The sequence below is a fragment of the Trichechus manatus genome, unplaced genomic scaffold (genome assembly GCF_000243295.1).
Source record: "Trichechus manatus latirostris isolate Lorelei unplaced genomic scaffold, TriManLat1.0 scaffold00094, whole genome shotgun sequence".
Lineage (NCBI taxonomy): Eukaryota > Metazoa > Chordata > Mammalia > Sirenia > Trichechidae > Trichechus > Trichechus manatus.
Window position 1 is genome coordinate 5,114,531 of NW_004444030.1, and position 16,814 is coordinate 5,131,344.

The 16,814-nt window shown below is 38.3% G+C and overlaps 1 pseudogene; it reads right to left on the minus strand.

Moving 5' to 3' along the window:
- Positions 1 to 1,728: 1,728 nt before the first annotated feature.
- Positions 1,729 to 16,814, minus strand: part of LOC111821656 (leukocyte surface antigen CD47-like) — a 33,993-nt pseudogene continuing 18,907 nt past the window's right edge.

Sequence of the window (16,814 nt, forward strand, 5' to 3'; positions counted from 1 at the left end):
GGTATTTTACTTTGGACGACTTCTGGAACCATCCTGTCCTGTTTTTGTATATGTTTTGATATTGTCTGCTGTCTTTGGGGCATTTAGTAGTTATTTTCTTTGTTTATTGATTGTAGATTTGTTTGCTTCATCCTACTTTTTTGTTTTATTTGGTTATGTCTGAACAGGTGGGCTGTGTGTTCTTTGTTGTTTGCTCATCTATAGGCACGATACTTTTCACCTCCTTCTCCAGTGCGCAGAGTCAGTTGCTCAGGTTTGGTACAGCAGGGCAGGTCCAGCTGAAGGGGAGTTGCCAGGTTGGGTTTTTTGTGGCTTGTACTAGGGCCAACAGGGCGGGCCGAGAATTAGTGCAGGGCAAGTTCCAGTAAGTTGTGTCTGTGCTGCTTGGGGGTGTGATGTTCAGTTGACGGTGCAGGTAGGCAGGAAGGAGAGGGGAGATTGTGATGTGTGGAGCTAAGATGGGTATGGGAAAGATGAAAGAGAGGAGAGAGGAACAGGAGCCAAAAACATACACACAGACAACCCAAAAAGAATGCTAAGGGAGCTTGCTGTTGGAGTGGAGAGATGAGTGAGAAATGGAGAAAAACAAAAAGGAAGAAAGAAAGAAAAAGGGTAAAAAAAAAATGAATAAATAAAAATCAGAGAAATAAAAAGAGCCCCCTGGGATCCCACCAGTACAGCTGTGAGGACTCGGGATGTTGCTCCCAGGCCGTGAAGTACAGCCTGGCTAGAAGGGGTAGAGGTATCACACAGTGCCAGGTATTCAGGAGACAGGAAGAGAAGGTAAGTACAGAGAGATGAGAAACTGAAAATAAAGAAAGGGAAAAAGAGAAGAAAACAAAACAAAGAAACACCCCCCCCCCAAAAAAAAGCAAAACAAGAAAAAAGAAATGCCCCCAGGGATGCCAGTGCGTGTATACACAGAGTAAGGGAGTAGCTCCCAAACTGCGCAGTACTGCCCAGCTAGGAGGGGATCCCAAGCTAAGAAAAGAAAAAGAAAACAAATAAATCAAAACAGAACAAATCAGAACAAACAAACAAAAAAAGCCCCAGGGGTCCCACCAGTGTGGCAGCACGGGCCAGGAAGCAGTTTCACAGTCGAGCCGTGTTTCACAGCCTTTCAGGAACAAGCAAAGATGGCGCACGGAGCCAGGTATTTGAGAGATAGGAGGGGGAGGCGGTGAGAGGTAAGGAAGAAATCTAAAGAAGCGGGAAAAAGCAACACCAGCAACCAACAAATGGCACTGAGGGAGCTGGCCAATGTGGGTGGGTGGAATCCAAGTGGCTCCAGGGTGAAGCTGGTGCTTCCCAGCCAAGAAACTGTGGCCACAGGAAGGAGAGGATGCCAAGTGGGGGTGAAGAAGGATGGGGGATGGGAAAGCATATATTGCTGGTTACTGGTTGTTCTGTCTCCTGCTGGAAGCTCTGTGAAGCTGCTTTCTTGTACTCCCTTTCGCTGATCTCTGATAGGAGTGCAAGATGGTGGATCCGTGCTGCAGTAGCTGATACGGGACCTCTGCTTGTATCTCTCCTGGCTCTCTGTTCCCGGTCAGTTTCTTATTCCATTCCGTGCCTGGCTGAGTTCTTAATCTCTTCATTTGATGCTTAGGGTTTCAGGATTGATGTGTGTCTCTGTTTGACTTAGTTTTTCAGATCTTAGCTGTGGAGGGATGGTGTGGTGCTTCTGTCTATAGTGCCATGTTGCCCCTTTTCATTTCTTTTTATTCCTTAAATGTATTGAGGGGTGTAGCTTTCTTTTAAGACTATATTATTCTGATTGGAAGCCACAAATTTTATATAAACTGATCCAACTAATTCTCCTAGTGTTAAGATACTCAAACATGCAATCATAAGACGACCCTGTGCTGGGATTCACTCTGTCACTCAGAGACTCAAACACAGCAAGAAGATAAATAAGGAACTGCAGAAGCATTATGGCAATGTCAAAGCTGTCTTTAAACACACAGTACTGTAGATACAATATTCCAGTAGGAATTACAGTTAAACCAAGTCCAGAAGGATTCTTTATTGAAGATCCACCTGGGATAAAAGGAATGTTCCAACAATGACAACTACAGTCAGTAGTTCTCTAGCAGCAATTCAATGATTAGAAAAATGGCTTTCACTCTTACTATCTAAATCTCATGAAACCAGTCTGACTCCAGTACAGAAGTGTAGCCGACACTGGGAAAATAACGAGAATACTTGCATTTGGAGAAAACCGGGGAACAACACTGTGTTTTAATTCTAAGATTGTTTTGCCTTCTCTGCTCAGTTCTGTTACTTCATGAATTTGGTTCCCAGTTATCACAATACGTTTGTCAAATAATCCATCCTTTTCCCACTTATATATAAAGTTTCCATTTGTGTGTAAAATGTCCCTCTTTCTTCTATTCTCTGGAAGAGTTGTGTAAAATTAAGCTATTCTGTTTCTTAATGTAGATGAAACATATCTGTAAAGCTGTTGAGGCTTAGTGTTTGCTTTGTTGGCAGATTAGCAACTACTCATTCAATATCTGTAATAGTTACAGAACTATTTTAGGGTTTTTTTTTGTCACTTTGGCAAATTTTCTAGTTTTAACTGCCTTATCTTTCAATCTCTCTTTCTTGTTTCCATCTCTGTTTCCCCTGTTGCATGCTGTACATTTTTTAATTCAAAATTATCTTCCAGTTCTTTATGTTTTTCTTCTATTGTGTTTATTCTTTAAAATCATCCACCAGGTTTTGTAATTTTAAACAAAATATTTATTAAAGTATAACCTGCATCCATAAAAGTACACAGTTCATAAGTGTGCAGCTCAATAAATTTTAAAAACATGAACACACCAATGGAACCACAACCCACAGCAAGAAGTAAAACATTTCCAGGCTCCTAGAAGCTTTCCTTTATGCCTCCTTCCAGTCACTATCCCCTTCTGCCACAAAAACAATCATTATCCTTACTTAAATCACTGCAAATTAGTTTAACCTGTTTTTAACTTTTACATAAATGGAATCATATAGCTTCATCTCTTTTGTGTCTAGCTTTATTGACAGCTATCAAAGAAAAAATACTTAAAGAACCATATTCATTTTCATAGATCTAAAATGAATTGATAAGTGGCACAACATGTTATAAACCCAACAACAAACTGTTATTAATTTAGCTCTAAATAGTCAAATTTTTTTTTCTAAAAATTAAGGAGAAAGAGTCTCTTTTTACTGTGTTTTTTTTCCTGTGGTTTTTCATTCTTTTCTCTAGATTGAATTTTCCATTTGAAGTCACTTGCCCTCAGCTTGAAGAACATTCTTTAGCATTTCTTGTATTGCAGGTGTGCTGGTGACAACTTATCTTCGTTTTCAATCATGTCAAAATTTATTTCTCCTGTATTTTTAAAGACTATTTTCACTGGATATAGAATTTTGGATTTTAAGGATGTTATTCCATTATCTTCTTCTGACCTTCATCATTTCAGATGAGAAGCAAGCAATATTTTGTATCATTATTCCCTGTATATAATGTATCATTTTTCTCTTACTGCTTTTAAAACTCTCCCTCAGCCCCCCACTTCTTTCTCTCTCTGTCTGTCTTTCTCTCTCACCTGCATGTGTCCCTGTGTGGTTTCCTTTGTATTTATCTTTGCAGTTTGCTGAGCGTATCATGTATTTTCCCTTGATTCAGTTCTGAAGCTGAAATATGAAGGTTTCCTTGTTGTCCCTTTACTCTCAGTAAGTATAATTCTGATTTACCTTTATGCAGTGTGTGTAGTCTTTGAAGCCTATTTAAAATTCCTATTTTGAATATTCCTTGGTAGCTGTCAGTGTGACAGTTAAGGATCTCCAGATTTCTGCAGAAATCTTCTGGGCAAACACCTCGAGCTCATAGGGCTTCTGCCCCCTTCCGATTGAATTGTATGTGGCTTAGGCAGTGCATTTAAAGCTTGACCAGTTTTCAAGTCTCCCTTGGCTTCTTCTGTCTTTATGGGTCCTCTCCAGTATCTCCTGTGCAGGTGTACAATTTCTCAGTCAATGAAGGATTTGTGGAATGCTCGTCCAGCATTTCTGTGTCTCTTAATTCCAGGGTCTTCCTGTTTAAATTTTTGGTTGATCTGTCATTTCCCCCCAACTGGAAACACAATCTTAGGCTAGAAAAGATTCAGGTTTTCATACTTATTTCTGTCAAACTCACCGCTTTTAGCTGATAAATCTGTCACTCACCCGTTCACCCTCCTCCTCAAATCAAGTCTTCCCCCTTTGTCAGCAAAGTTTCCCAGCCGTCCACATATTGGTAAAACTACTACTCTTGTTGACTGTGCTCGAGGGTGGAGTTTGGAGTGGGAGTAATAGGAATGTCCACAGCCAAAAAGGTTACAGACTCACTATTCTTATTTGAAGCTGTAGCAGTTTTTCAGGGATAAATGTTTCTTAATTTGTCAGCCTTTGGTTGATTTCCAGAGCCCTAATTTTTTTATTTTTGACAATTTTATACAGCTTTATACTGTTGTTTTTTGTAGTAAGGGTTCACCTAGTCATAACTGGAAGTTCCTCTACTCTTTAATTTTTAAACTGTCTTATCCAACAATTTCTATAGGACTGTTCTTTTTCACATTCATTCCATCTTTTCTGGCTTTCCCTGCTCCTTAAGTGTTGACACTTTCCAGGGATCTATTTTCAATATCTTTTCTTCTCATAAGACCCAAATTCTCTGTTTCATTGTTGAAAGGAGGGATGGGTAGGATCTCTCAGCCAGAGCAGGCTGGAGCAGGTGAAAAACTTGTAGAGCAGGAGAGGCTGGCTGCATCCGAGAGAAGACAGTGGCTTAGAATGTGTTGACCTGGTCTTCAAAGCTAGATATTCACATCAGATGCCAAGAGTATCAGTGCCAGTATAAGGCGTGGAATGGAAGAGTACTCTTAAGCTTGTTGTTGTTGTTGGATGCTGTCGAGTTGGTTCTGACTCATAGTGACTCTATAGGACAGAGTAGAACTGCCCCATAGGGTTTCCAAGGAGCAGCTGGTGGATTTGAGCTGTAGACCTTTTGGTTAGGTGATGAGCTCTTAAACACTATGCCGTGGTGAACTTTAATCATTCTGGGAGTGACAATGTAAGTGGAGTGTATCAGGCAAAGACATGGAGACTGTGGGCTTTTGAGGGCACATAGCTATACAACCAGATTCAATTCACCTGAAAGCATACATTTTTCCTTTTCCTCTGGTACAATCTCATTAAACCTGTAATTCAGTGGTCGGCCTTCCCAGAAGTTCATCTGTAATTAGCAGCTAGGTAATAGGAGAAACACATAATTACAACTCTGACTTGTCAAGGTTGAGGAGAGGACCTACTTATGTATAGATCCAGTAGGACATAGTGTTAACAAATATCTGAAGAGCGTTAAAGAGGAAAAGAGAAATATTAAATGAGATATAAGGGAATATAAGTAGGAGTAATGAGATGATGGGTAGAAGGGAGTAAAGAGACCAGAGATGAGAAAAAGTTCACTGAAATCCAGAAGCCTAAAATAATATCAGACTATTTCTCTGAGTGTGATATTTTATGGGTCTGAGGGAGTCTCAGTGATATATACAGACAAGTAAAAATGGAGACACCTTTATGACCATGGCATCTTCTCAGTGAATATGTCACACTTTATGTAATATTTTTATTTATGCCTAATAGAGGGTCAGCCAAAGAGAGGAAGACCCTCAACGAGATGGATTGACACAGTGGCTGCAATGATGGGATCAAGCATACAAACGATTGTAAGGATGGCACAGGATCAGGCAGTGTTTCGTTCTCTTGTACATAGGGTTGTTATGAGTTGGAACCAACTCGATGACACCTAACAACAACAAAAAATTATGCAAAAAAAAAGCTACATTGTTGACAGAGAAGTCCCAGTTTAACACAATTGCTCATCACTCAAAGATGTCAAGAACCTGCATTTCATATTACACGTTGCTGTCCAGAGTATTCATATGGTCTGTCCCCTACTTCCAATTTGTATAGCTCTGCAAGGGATAGGAAACCGGGAGAGAACTACTTAACCCAAGCTCACCTATGTCTGAGACAGCTTAGCAAATCATCTTTTTTATTCATTCAAAAACATTTGTTGATGACCTACTATGTGCCAAGCCTTGTTCCAGATATTAGGGATGCAACAGGAAGCAGAACAAAGTCCTCATGTAATTTACAATTTAGTCAGTAGAGACAGATAGTAATACAAAATAAATTGTAAGTATAACATCCAATAGTGACAAGTGCTATGGAGAAATTAAGGTAAGAAATAGATACTGAGTGGGAATGAAGAGATGGACAAAGGCAGCTAATATAGCCCAGGAAGATATTGTTGAGGAGGAAACATTTGAGCTGAGATCTAAAAAAAGAGAGAGTGAGGGAAGAGTCTTCTGGACAAGGAGATGTAATTGCAGAGATACCGAGAAAGTAATGGAAGAAGACAAATATGGTTTGAACACAGTTAATTTCAGTGAAACCTAGTTTGATAATGAGCTCAAAGAGATAGGCTTGATTATGTAGGGCTTCTAGGCCAGGACAAGGATTTGACTTTTATTTCAAGTGTAGGGCTTAATTTGGAGTCTCTGGGTAGTACAAACAACATGCTTGACTGCTAACCAAAAGGTTGGTGGTTTGAGTCCACACAGAGGCACCTCAGAAGAAAGCCCAGGCTATCTACTAAAAAATCAGCCGTTGAAAACCCTATGGAGCACAGTTCAACTCTGACACATCTGGGGTTGCTATGAGTCAGAGTCAACTCGATGGTAACTGATTAAGTTAAGGCTTTATTCAGGGGAGGTATATGAATTTGTTAACATTTTTAAAAGATCACATTGATTCACATGTGGAAAACAGACACTAGTGGGTAAAGAAAAGAGACAGGAAGACCAGTGAAGAGGCTATTACAGTAATCAAGGTAGGAGATGTTCGTGGCTTAGACTAGGGTTTGGCGGTGGAGATGAAGCAAAGTGGTCAAATTAATATTACATTGTGGAAGTGTATCCAAGGGAACATTGTGATGTTTTGGATCTGCAGTGTGAATGAAAAACCTAACATGATTCCAAGGTATTTAGACTCATCATTAGAATGGATTTTGACATTTTATCTGATTAGGAAGACTGGTGGAGTAGCCAACTAGAGTGGGAGGTGATAATCAAGAAATATACTTTTTGATACTTTGCATTCTAGATGACTAGTAGACATGCAGGTAAGAAGTTAGATATGTAAGTCTGGAGATCAGAGGGAAGATTTAGGATAAGGATATAGATTTGAGATTCATCAGTGTATGTATTAAATTTGAATTCCTGTTGAGTATGTAGAAAAAGAAAGAAGCAGACCAAAGAAAATACCCTGGAGCAATACACTGTTTAGATTCAGAAACTTCCTATAATCCAAACAGAAATAGCACATTAGCTGTTTAATAAATATTTGGTAAATGAATGAATTCATTATCATAGGGACTATCTAATTTGGTAGAAAAAAAATTAATATGCTATGCCGGGGCTAATACACATAAGTTCTCTACTAAAATATACAAGTTGTATCATTTCATGCTAACAAATATTGGGGATCAGCAAACTAATTCTTCATTTTATTATATTTATGGCAATTTTTTTTTTACCACTCCCACACAACCTCTGTATAATACTGGTGGGTTTCACCATTCTCCTGGCTTGGGGTAGAGGAAAATCTTGAGCTTATTCTGTTTAGTCCCATTCAAGTACAGCTATGGTATGGAGACTTTCCCTTCCATACTGTCCTTGTCTGTTTTGCACATCGCAGGGATCAAACCATTGCTTTGGCAGGCTTATGAGTATCCTGAGTCATCATACTTTGGAAAGAGCTGGGCAAAGTATTATCCTAAACAAATAGGATAATATCCTACCTGATCATCAGTGTGCCACAGGGAGATACTCACAGGATGGTTATAGTAGGTAGATGGGATGTCTTCTTGCAGAAAATACACAGTGATAATTTGAATGGCAATAGAAAGTCTGTGTACATTTACTTGGCTCCCACTTTTAATTGATGGTTCTTACTGGGGAAGATTTTTAGTTCCCTTTAGTTGCTGATTTCTCTCTGGTCTATGAAGCACATCCTAGTCCAGCATCTTGCTTCAGGGTCACGTCCCTTCCAATTTTCCTCTCTACCATCACCTATGTAAAGTCTGATCTATTCTCATGATTGGAACTGCATGGCTCTTGAACGTTTCTCTTTCCAGCACATGTCATTTAGAGGTAAATATTGTAACTTCTTGCTTCAGAAGTTTTTTTTTTTTGTTAGTTTGCTTGTTTTTGTTGTTGTTGCTATTCAAAGCCAAACTCATTGTATTCAAGGAAACTGTCTTTACCATGACTTTTTTTTTTTTTTTCCAAAAACAAAATGAACATTTATTTTAGAAGGTATCTTCTCTCTTCCTAGGAGTTCTTGGGCAGCACAAACAATTAAGCACTCTACTACTAGCCAAAAGTTTGGCAGCTTGAACCCACCCAGTGGCATCTCTGAAGACAGGCCTAGCAATCTGTTTCCAAAGGGTCACAGTCTTGAAAACCCTATGAAGCAGTTCTGCTCTGCACACATGGTGTCACCAGGAGTCAGAATCAACTCAACAACAACCAATAACAACAAATTGTCTCCTCCTAAGGTGTTAATGAAATTGAATAAATGGATTGGTTGGGCCGTGGGAGGGAGTGGGGGTGGGACACCCTGAACAGGGTGACCAGAAGAATGTGGAAAGAAAACCTGAAGTAATATTTGGAAAGAGAATCCACTGGTAAAATGTGTCACGTAAGGAATATTCAATATTACACCACTGGATTTTACTGGTTTTATTTTTATTTTTTAAAGGAAAGCTTTACAGCAAAACTATGCTTTCTAACACACAGCAGAAAGATTTCACCACCCTCCTACCTACATTCTCCTATCTGTGTGTGTGTGTGTGTGTGTGTGTGTATGTAGGTGTGTACAGGGAAGATAAGACTTTAACTGGCTCCACTGTGTCATGGTTTGGGTTTCTTTAGAAGCAGATCCTGAGACAAGGAATTGAGTACAAGTAGTTTACGTAGGAAATATCCCAAGAAGTGGGAGTGGGGAAGTAAGACAGGGAAGGGAATGAAGCCAATTCAGGTATGTTAATGAGCAGGTTACCACTGTGGGCAGCTGTAGCTCAAAACCTCTAAATCTCAGTGGCTTCAAACAACAACAAACATTTTTTTTTTCTCACTAACACTACATGTACATCATAAATTGGCAAGAGATTCTGTTCAGTGACATCCTCATGCTAATACTAGGCTGATTAAAAGTCACCAATACTTGTGGAGGAAAAGAAACAGCGCTCAGGAGGATAACACACAAATAATTAAATGCTATTGCCTAGAGCAACACATGTCACTTCTGCTGACAACTAATTGGCTGGAAATATCACTTCTGCTGACAGCTCATTGGCTGGAGATAGTCACATGATCCCTCTCAAATACAAGGTTGCCAGGAATTCACTTTTGCATATCCCTGGAAGGAGAGGAGAACTGGATGTTAATGAGCAGCACAGTTCACCACAGTTTGCCCTTCTGGTCACCAAATATTTGGCTGACTCTCCTTCTCGTATGCAAAATATACTCACCCTTCCCTAAGGAAGACTACACAGAAGTCGCCTCTAGTAACAACATTAAATTATCCATCCCCCACCCCAAAACACACACACCCTGTAAACAGTGGTGGAACAGGAATGGGATAATTCAGTAAATACATTTGAAAATGAGAAGAATGGGGATACAAAGCAAAGTCTGTGGCAGTTCTGATACCCTTAAATTCAGACACTTTAAGGGCTTCCCATCCTGCTGTTAACAGAAAGTTGGCAGTTTGAAACCACCCAGATGTGTCTCAGAAGACAGGTCTGATGATCTACTTCCACTAGATCACAGCCATTGAAAACCCTATGGAGCACGATCTACTCTGACAAACATGGGGTCACCATGAATCAGAATCTAGTTGATGGCAGCTGCTTTTTATTTTTTTGTCTGTTTTTATCCTGGGGGAGGGGAATTTTTTTTTTTTGTTGTGTTTTAAGTGAAAGTTGACAGCACAAATTAGTTTCTCATTAAAAAATTTATACACAAATGGTTTTGTAACATTGGTTGCAATCCCTGAAATGTGTTAGCAGTCTCCCCCTTTCCCTTTCCATCCCAGGTTCTCTGTGTACATTTGTCCAGTTTTCCTGTCCCTTCCTGCCTTCTCGCCTTTGCTTTTGGGCAGGAGTTGATCACTTGGTCTTGTATACTTGATTGAACTAAGAAACATGTTCCTCAAGTGAGTTATTGTCTAATCTTTGGCTGAAAGGTGGACTTTGGGAGTGGCTTTGGTTCTGAGTTAGCAGGGTGGCTGGTGGCCATAGTTTCAGAGGTCCCTCTAGTCTCCGTCAGACCAGTAAGTCTGGTCTTTTTTGTGTATTTGAATTTTGTTCTACATTTTTCTCCCTGTCCGGAACACTCTTTTGTGATCCCTGTCAGAGCAGTTGGTGGTTACAGCCAGGTAACATCTATTTCTTCTGGGCTTAGACTTGTGGAGGCTGTGGTTCAAGTGGTCCATTAGTCCTCTGCACTGATATTTTGCTTGTGTCTTTGGTTTTCTTCATTCTCCTTTGCTCCGAACATGACAAGACCAATAGATGTATTTTAGATGGCTGCTGGCAAGCTTTGAAGACCCCAGACACTACTCACCAAAGTAGGATATAGAACATTTTTTTTTTTTTTAATGAACAATGTTATGCCAATTAACCTAGATGTCCCCTGAGATCATGGTCTCTGGCTCTCAGCCCCAGTAACTCAGTCCCTCAAGGTGTTTGGACGTGTCTAGGAAGCTTCTATGGCTTTGCCTTGCTCAAGTTATGCTGATTTCCCTATATTATGTTTTATCTTTCCCCTTGCCGAAGTTAACTTTTCTACTATTTAGTTAGTGATTTCCCCTCAGCATCCCTCCCCTCCCTCATAACCATCAGAATGTTTCTGTGTGTAAACCTTTTCTTGGGATTTTATAGTTGTGGCCTCATACAATATTTGTCCTTTAACAATTGACTTATTTCACTCAGCGTAATGCCCTCCAGATTCATCCATGTTGTGAGATGTTTTGAGGATTCATCATTGTTCTTTATTGTTGTTCTTTATTGTTGCATTGTGTGTATGTTTCATAGTTTGTTTATCCATTCATCTATTGACGGGCACTTGTATTATTTCCATCTTTTTGCTATTGTGAATAATGCTGCAATAAACATGGGTCTGTTCATGTGATGGCTCTTATTTCTCTAGGATATATTCCTAGGCGTGGGATTGCTGGATCGTATGGTATTTCTATTTCTAGCGTTTTAAATAGGTGCTATATCATTTTTCATAATGGTTGTACCATTTTACATTTTCACCAGCCGTAAATAAGAGTTCTAATCTCCCTGCAACATTTATTATTTTCTACTTTTTTGATTCGTGCCAGTAATGTCAGGGTGAGATGGAATCTCATTGTAGTTTTGATTTGCATTTCTCTAATGACTAATGATGGCAAGCATCTCCTAATGTGTATTTTAGCTGCCTGAATGTCTTTTTTGGTGAAGTGTCTGTTCATATCCTTTGCCCATTTTTTAATTGGATCATTTGTCTTTTTGTTATTGAGGTGTTCAAGTATTCTACAGATTTTAGAGATTAGATCTTTGTCAGATATGTCATAGCCAATTTTTTCCCCAAGTCTATAGGTTCTCTTTTTACTCTTTTGGTGAAGTCTTTTGATGAGTATAACTTTAATTTTTTAGGAGCTCCCAGTTATCTAGTTCATCTTATGGTATTTGTGCATTGTTAGTTATGGTTTGTATTCTATCTGTGCCATTTATTATGGCTCCTAGTGTTGTCACTATTTTTTCTTCCATGATCTTTATCATTTTAGATTTTGTATTTAAGTTTTTGATCCATTTTGAGTTAGTTTACATGTACAGTGTGAGGTGTGGATCCTGTTTCTTTTTTTTTTTTTACAGATGGACATCCAATTTTGCCAGCACCATTTGTTAAAGAGACTGTCTTTCCCCCCATTTAATGGACTTTGACCCTTTGTCAAAATCAGCTGCCATAGCTAGATGGATTTAAGTATGGGTTCTCAATTATGTTCCATTGGTCCATGTGACTGTGATTGTACCAGTACCAAGCCATTTTGACTACTATGGTTGTATAGTATGTTCTGAGATCAGGTGGTGTGAGGCCTCCTACTTTGTTCTTTTTCTTCAATAATGCTTTGCTTATCGGAGGCCTCTTTTCTTTCCATATAAATTTTGTGATTAGTTTTTCCATCTCATTAAAGAATGCTATTGGTATTTGGATCGGGATTGCATTATATCTGTAGATCACTTTGGGTAGAATTGACATTGTCACAATGTTGAGTCTTCCTATCCATGAGCATGGTATGTTTTCCCATTTATGTTGGTCTCTTTTGGTTTCTTCTAATAGTGTTTTGTAGTTTTCTTTGTATAGGTCTTTTATGCCCCTGGTTAGATTTATTGCCAACTATTTTATCTCTCTAGGGGCTATTATAAATGATATTGTTTTCTTGATTGCCTTCTAGAAGTTCTCCTTGTTGGTGTATAGGAATCCAACTGATTTTTGTATGTTGATCTTGTATCCTGCTACTGTACTGAATTTTTCTATTAGTTCCAGTAGTTTTCTTGAGGATTCGCTGATATTCTCTTGGTATAGGATTATATTATCGGCAAATAGGATAGTTTTTCTTCTTCCTTTCCAATATGGATGCACTTTATTTCTTTTTCTTGCTTTATTGCTCTAGCTAGGAGTTCTAGCACAATGTTAAATAGGAATGGTGAGAAAGGGCATCCTTATTTTTCCCATTCTCAGTGAGAATGTTTTCAGCCTCTCTCCATTGATAATGATGGTGGCTGTTAGTTTTGTATAGATGCCCTTTATTATGTTGAGGAACTTTCTTCTATTCCTATTTTATTGAGAGTTTTTATCAGAAATGGGTGTTGGACTTTATCGAATGCTTTTTCTACATTGATTATGATAATCATGTGACTGCTTTCTTTTGTTCTATTTATGTGATGGATTACATTGATTGATTTTCTAATGTTGAACTATCCTTGCATACACCAAAACAAACAAACAAACTTGTATACCTGGTATGAATTCCACTTGGTCATGGTGTATTATTTTTTTATATGATGCTGAATTCTATTGGCTAGAATTTTGTTGAGAATTTTTGCATCTAATTCATGAGTGATATTAGTCTGTAATTTTCTTTTTTTGTGTTGTCTTTGCCTTGCTTTGGTATCAAGGTTATGCTGGCTTCATAGAGTGAATTCAGGAGTATTACTTCCTTTTCTATGTTCTGAAATAGTTTGAATAGTACTGGTATGAGATCTTCTTTGAATGTTTGATAGAATTCTCCAGGAAGCCAACTGGGTCAGGGCTTTTTTTTTTTTTTTTTGGGTTGGGGTTTTTTTGTTTGTTTGTTTGTTTTTACCTCTTTGTCCCTTGTTATCGGTGTGTTTACATTTTCTGTCTCAGTTTGTGTTAGCTTAGGTAGGTAGTGTGTTTCTAGAAATTGGTCCATTTCCTCTAGGTTCTCAAATTTGTTGGAGTACAACTTTTCATAGTATTCTGTTATGATCCTTTTTATTTCAGTTGGGTCTATTGTAATGTCCCCCCATCTTCAGTTCTTATTTGGGTTATTTGCTTCCTCTCCTGTTTTTATTTTGTCAGTTTGGCCAATGGTTTGTCAATTTTGTTGATCTTTTCAAAGGACCAACTTTTGGTCTTGTTGATTCTTTCTATTGCTCTTGTGTTCTCTATTTCATTTACTGCTGCTCTAGTCTTTATTATTTCCTTTATTCTAGTGGCTGTGGACTCCTTTTGCTGCTCTCTATTTGTTAGGGTTGTAGAGCTAATGTTTTGATTTTGGCCTGTTCTTTTTTGATGTGTGCATTTATTGCTATAAATTGACCTCTGAGCACTGCCTTTGCTTTGTCCCAAAGGTTTTGGTATGATGTGTTTTCATTCTCATTTGATTCTAGGAATTTTTTGATTCCCTCTTTGATTTCTTCTATTATCCTGATGTTTTTAAGCAAGGCGTTATTTAGTTTCGATGTATTTGATTTTTTTTCCTTACTCTTCCTGTTATTGGTTTCTACTTGTATGGTGCTGTGGTGAGAGAGAATGCTTTGTATTGTTTCGATGTTTTGGATTTTATTGAGGGTTGCTTTGTGGCCTAAAATGTGGTCTATTCTGGAGAATGTTCCTTGTGTGTTGGAAAAGAATGTATACTTTGCTGCTGTTTGGTGGAGTGTTCTATATATGTCTGTAAGGTCAGGTTGTTTGATTTTGGCCTTTTGATCTTCTGTGTCTGTTGAGTTTCTTTCTAGATGTTCTTCATTACTGACAGTGGTGTGTTGAAGTCTCCTACTATTGTTGTGGAACCATCTATTTCTCTTTTCAGTGATGTTAGAGTTTGTTTTGTGTACTTTGGAACCCTGTTGTTGGGTGCAAAGATATTTATTAGGGTTATGTTTTCTTGGTGGATTTTTCCTTTAATCAGTATATAGTGACCTTCTTGTCTTTTATAGTTGATTTTCCTTAAAGGCTATTCTATCTGAGATTAGTATTGCCACTCCTGATCTTTTTTGGTTACTCTTTGCTTGATATATATATTTTTTCTATCTTTTGGTTTTTAATATATTAATATCTTTGTGTCTAAGGTGTGTTTCTTGTACACAGCATATTGGTAGGTTGTGTTTTTTTAATCCATTCTGCCACTCTCTGTCTACGGGTACATTTAAGCCATTTACATTCACTGTAATTATTGATAGGTATGAGTTTATTGCTCTCATATTGTTGTGGTTTTTTTTAATTAATTAATTTTTGTGGTGCTGATGTTTTCTTTGTTCCTCTTGCTTTCCTGTGCTGAGTTCTTTTTGTTTGTGGATTTTGTTTTCTTTTCTTTCGTTATTACAGATTTTGTGTTTACTGAGTATGTTTTTCTTCTTATTTCGGTGAGTAGATTTGTTAACTTTCTTTGTGGTTACCTTGAAATTTATCCAAGTTTGAACCAGTCTCTTATTACTTGATATCACCTTGGCTTCCTCTCCATTTGAAAATTCTATAGCTAAACCATTTATTCCCCTTTGCATTTTTTGATATTGTTTTTTACAGATTGACATCTCTGTTTCCCTGTTTTATGTCTTCTAGCTTTGTTTTATTATTGACAGTTCTTTACCTAGGTTGGTATCTGGCTGATACTTTCCTGTTTCCTAGACTCAGGTTGTTGTCTCATATTATTGGATCTCTAACTGAAGAACTCCCTTTAATATTTCTTGTAAGTTTGGTTTGGTTTTTATGAATTCCCTTAATTTCTGTTTATCTGGAAATGTCCTAATTTTGCCATCACATTTGAGAGAGAGTTTTGCAGGATATATTATTCTTGGTTGGCAGTTTTTTTTTCTTTCAAAGTTTTATATATGTCATCCTATTGCCTTCTTGCCTGCATAGTTTCTGATGAGTAATCAGAGCTTAGTCTTATTTTTTCCCCTTTGTATGTGACTTTTCATTTTTCTTGAGATGCTCTCAGGATTCTTTCTTTGTCTTTGGTTTTGGCAAGTGTGATAATGGTATGTCTTGGTGACTTTCTTTGGGGTCTATTCTATATGGGGTTTGTTGAACCTCTTGGGTGGTCAGCTTTTTGTTTCTTTCATGATATTTGGGAAGTTTTCTGCCAGCAAATCTTGAACAAACTTCTCTGTTTTTCATTTTCTCCCACTGTTCTGGAACTGCAATCATGTACTAATTTTTGCTCTTGATTATGTCCCACATAATTCTTAGGTTTTCTTCATTATTTTCTCTGATTTTTCCTCAAGCAAAGTGGCATCCATGGATTTGTCTTCAATCTTGCTGATTCTGTGTTCCGTTGTTTCAAATTTGCTCCTAAAACTTTCTATTAAATTGTCCATTTCTGAAATTTTGTTGTTTATCTTTTGGATTTCTAGTTGCTGTTTTTGTAGATTTGTAATTGTTTATTTTGATTTTTTTTCTTGTATTAGTTTCCTGAATTCTCTCTTGCTTTGTTGGTGTTTTCTTGATTTTGGCTGTTTTCATTGGTTTTGTCTGTGTTTTCCATAATTTTGTCCATTTTTTTCTTTGACTTAGTCTGTGTTTTCCTTGATCTCTTTCCTAATCTCTTGAAGAGCCCTGAATATTAGTCTTTTGAATTCCATATCACGTAGTTCCACTGCCTTTTTTCTACCAGAAAGTTATCTGATTCTTTATTTTTGTCACTTGCTGGAACCATCTTGTCCTGTTTTTTTATGTTTTGATATTATCTGCTGTCTCTGAGACGTTAAGGTATTATTTTCTTTGATTGTTCATTTATTTTGTTCTGCTTTATTGTTTTGTTTTAATATGTCAGGGCAGGCAGGCCAGGAATGTTTTGCTGTTTGTTCATCTGTGGGCATGATAGCTCTCACCACCTTGTCTGGATGGGCAGGGCAGCAGCAGGCACTGTCAGCCTACTTTTCTGAACACTGGTTTGGCCAGGTGGCTGAGGGCAGACTGAGTGGGTGCTGACTGCCTCCTGATGTTGGTCCAGCAGTGTGGGAGCATTCACATCCCTCCCTGATAGGCAATGGTGTTGGATGCAGAATGGTACAGGCTCACTTCCCACCATTCAGCAGCTGGTTGAGTGGCGGGAGTGGAGAGGTGGTGTGGTCCCAGTGTGGCAGTGGTTCTGAGCACTGGGGATAGTCTAGCCATGGTGGCATGGCAGGGCCAGCGGTTAGGGGGGTGGCATACAGG